Consider the following 4,673-nt stretch of genomic DNA (forward strand, 5'->3'; position numbering starts at 1 on the left):
TGCGGAATTTGAACTCAGAACGTAGCGGCAGACGAAATACCTATTTCTTTACTATCCACAAGGGGCTAAACACAGAGGGGACAAACAATGACAGACAAACAGATTAAGTCGATTATATCGACTCCAGTACGTAACTGGTACTTATTTAATCGACCCCGAAAGGATGAAAGGCAAAGTCGACCTCGGCGGAATTTGAACTCAGAACGTAGCGGCAGACGAAATACCGATAAGCATTTCGCCCGGCGGGCTAACGGTTCTGCCAGCTCGCCGCCTTTTATATATATATATTTGTGTGTGTATGTGTGTGTGTGTGTGTGTGTGTGTGTGTGTGTGTGTGTGTGTGTGTGTGTGTGTGTGTGTGTGTTGTGTGTGTGTGTGTGTGTGTGTGTGTGTGTGTACACGACGGGCATATTTCAGTTTCCGTTTACCAAACCCACTCACAAGGCTTTGGTTGACCCGAGGTTGTAGTAAAAGACACTCGCCCAAGGTGTCATGCAGTGGGACTGAACCCAGAACCATGTGATTGGTAAGGAAGCTTCTAACCACACAATAATGCCCACACATATTTTCGTGATTAAATACGATTAGGAACTGTATCAAAATATCTTGAGTATTGTAGAAGTATAACGAATTTACCACTCCTTTACTTGTTTCAGTCGTTTGACTGTGTCCATGCTGGAGCGGTTCAGCAAAAGAGACTGACAGAATCAGTGCCAGATGTGAAAAGTAAGTACTGGCGGTGGGGTGGGGTGGGGTGGGGGTCGATTTGTTCGACTAAAACCTTTCAATGGCCGCAGTTCAACGACTGAAACCAATTAAAGCAATTGTTTCGATATTCTCCATCCGGGACCCCCTTCGGTCACGACACTGACCATGGGATTGCACCTAGAAAGTTACCCTCCTAGTCACAAGTCTGGGCATGGTTGTTTATGGAAGACCAGCAGTCGCCCATGCATACCGGCTTCCCCTCTCCACACCACTGATGTTATCCAAGGGAAAAGCAAAGGGGCCGATACAGCTTGGCACCTGTGACGTCGCAACTCATTTCTATAGCTGAGTGAAACTGGAGCAACGTGAAATAAAGTGTCTTGCTCAAGAACACAACACGCAGCCCGGTCCGGGATTCGAGCTCACAACCTCACGATCGTAAGCTCGACGCTCTAACCACTGAGCCATACGCCTTCATGTATTCTCCATAGAACTATTTAAATGTGGCACATTTTCATCGTCAATTGCCGTCGTCGCAATCGCCATCATTATCAGCAGCAGCAGTAGTAGCACCAGCAGCAGCCACATGATCCCCGCCATCATCGTCATCGCCACCATAATCTCATCATCATCATCATCATCATCAACAACAACAGCAGCAGCAACAGCAACAACAATGGCAACCACGTTTCCCTTTCCCAATTTAAGTGCCTCATACCGGAGATTGTTTCTTTCATGAGAGAATTACACCTAATAATTTTGAATTCCGGTTCATTTGGAAGCAATTCTGTTGGCACTTACTGACACCAGGTTCCTCACACCCGTTTACCTTATTCTGGCTCCTCCCACTTAACGCAGCAGACTTTGGGAAGTATTTTATCTTAAATTTAATTCCCAGCTCAGGGATTCTAACACAGTAGAGAAGGTATGAAAGAGGGCGAGGGGGCCGCCTCACCCCAAGCGACGATTTTATTGGGACAGCGCTTCTGGGTCGGCTGTATAAGTTTGTAAAGGCTTGGCGGTCCAGGGTGGGTCGGGGGAACTCAAGGGTTGATTCGGGAAGTATGATCCGAGTGGTATGTACTCTTACTGTGCCACTGTCCTAACACCACTACTTTCTATCTAGCCATATAATTTTACTTCTATCGAACCATTTTATGAAATGTTAAAATTGTTTTCATTTTTGTTGCAACATTAGGTGAATCACAATTTAATTATAAGGAATCACAGAAAAATGAAAAAAAAAAGTGGGGAATTAAGTCAACAGAAGATGAGATAGGGGATGTTACCCCACCCTCCATATTCACCAGATATTGCTCCTTTGGATTTCCACTTATTCAGGTCTCTGCAGAATAGTCTTAATGGTAAAAATTTTAATTCCTTGGGTGACGTAAAAAGATACCTTGATGAATTATTTGCCATGAAACCCCCTTAATTGTGGGAAGAGGGTATTTTCAAGTTAAAGGAAAGATGGAGACGCATTGTGCAACAAAATGGTTCATATTTGGTTGATTAAAAATGTAATGGCCAGTATTTATTGACCTTTTTCTTTCCTTTAAAAATCCGGCACGAACTTTCCGGACAACCCAATAGTAGACACTTGTTCAGGGTGCCGCGCAGCAGTACTGAACACAAGACCAAGTGGTTTGAGAAGCACGCTTTCTTAGTCACACACCCCCTTTAAAATTCGGCACGAACTTTCCGGACAACCCAATAGTAGACACTTGTTCAGGGTGCCGCGCAGCAGTATTGAACACAAGACCAAGTGGTTTGAGAAGCACGCTTTCTTAGTCACACACCCACTTCACATACTAAGTTCCAATTTCGTTAGGGCTGACTTTCCCCGTTTATTAACTCCATGGTTCGATGAAAAGAAGTATCTCTGAAGTGTAATATTAAAGGTTGATATTAAATCGTTAAATCGTCTGCACAACCTCTTCCGTCATTTCTGCCTCCGTGGCTAAGTTGGAAATCATTAAATCATTGAAATACTACTACTACTGCTGCTGATGTTGTTGATGTTGTTGTGAGAGATGTGTAGCTTACTATCCAACGGTGGAATCAATATTGTTGGATTCAGTGGAACAGCAAAACAAAAGAAATGATACGATATGAGGAATCCTGAGCTGAACAAATTCCATTCTTTGTGCCTGAAACGGAATACAATACGCTGCGCACGCGCGCGTTGTGTGTGTGTGTGTACGTGCGCGCGCATGTGTGTGTCTGTGTGTCTTCAGCTGTGTCGTCGTATCTATATTCATGACTTGGTTGATAAGAAAAAGCTGCAGTAAATCAAAACAAAAATAAGAAAAGAAATGAAAATGATAATATAAAAAAAACCTGAGCTTTTTCTTTTTTTTTTCACCCTTTTTTGCGGGGTGGGGTCCTATTCGTTTTCTTTCTTCAGTAAGTTTTTTTTCTTTCATTTTTTTCTTTCCGAATCTTTCATAAATATTTCAGTAATCTTCACTGGAGAAGGAGAAATATTGAAGAAGAAGAAGAAGAAGAAGAAAAGAAGGAAGGAGAAAGAGAGAAGCTTCCGTTATCTTTACTGACTTCCTTTATTGAAAATATTAGTCATTCATGGGAATTAAGTCCATATATCGTAGGCGGGTTCCGCCGGACTATTTCTTCAAAAGGAACCTTTCATAATACCACCGTTCAATGTTTTCTTCAGGCGAGATTCATTCGGTCTCTATTCTCTAAATATTGTATCTCTAATTACCTGAATAGAACGTTATTTTCTTCTGCAGATATTGTCATTGTTGTTATTAATTTATGGTTTTTTTCTCTCCTCGTTATTTGAAAATATCTTTCATAAATTGGAGAATAACTGTGTGGGCAATATTCCGGTTTGTTTTCAACTTATTCCTAAATACCATAATGCATACCCACAACACACACATTATATATAAGTATACTTACATTATATATATATATATATATATATACACACAAGCAAAACACCCCCCCCCCCCGTCCGATGGACGGCGCTGAGTTGTCAAAACATTTAATTCAAATTTTCAAAAACAACTTGTCCGACCGTCCCATAGGCCTCTTCTTTGAGAAAGAACTGATTAACCTAATAATGAGGACAGCAACCCAGAGGAAAAGAAGAAATAAAGATAGACTTTTTTTCTATTTCAAAGAAAGACGATTTTATTTCACTTTATCGATCGCATTCTCACCTGGGATCGATTTTTTTTGTAATTTTTGAAGACTTATACACGCCCTGATACCGTCAGTATCTACATATCAAATTTGAGCGCAGTCGGATGGAGGATGCCCGAGATCCTAGAAGACACACATACAGACAGAACGGATTTTATTTAATATATATATATATATGAGGGAGAGTGGGGCATGGAGATACAAATCCAAAGTAGTGGAAATGGTTTAAAGGAACATCATGCCGTAATATATATATATAGGCGCAGGAGTTGCTGTGTGGTAAGTAGCTTGCTAACCAACCACATGGTTCCAGGTTCAGTCCCACTGCGTGGTATCTTGGGCAAGTGTCTTCTGCTATAGCCCCAGGCCGACCAATGCCCTGTGAGTGGATTTGGTAGACGGGAAATGAAAGAAGCCTGTCGTATATATGTATATATATATATATATATATATATATATATGTATGTATGTGTGTCTGTTGTGTGTCTGTGTTTGTCCCCCTAGCATTGCTTGACAACCGATGCTGGTGTGTTACGCCCCGTCACTTAGCGGTTCGGCAAAAGAGACCGTAGATAAGTACTGGCTTACACAAAGAATAAGTCCGGGGTCGATTTGCTCGACTAAAGCGGTGCTCCAGCATAGCCGCAGTCAAATCACGAAAACAAGTAAAAGAGAATAAAAGAGAAAAAGAGAATATATATAAAGATAGGTTTGGTCAAACGAATCAGTGGATGCTTTAGATATATCGATATTTCTGTTTCTAACTGATGGGTATTTTGAAGATTTGCTGAGAA

Source organism: Octopus sinensis, linkage group LG26 (assembly GCF_006345805.1).
Source record: "Octopus sinensis linkage group LG26, ASM634580v1, whole genome shotgun sequence".
NCBI lineage: Eukaryota > Metazoa > Mollusca > Cephalopoda > Octopoda > Octopodidae > Octopus > Octopus sinensis.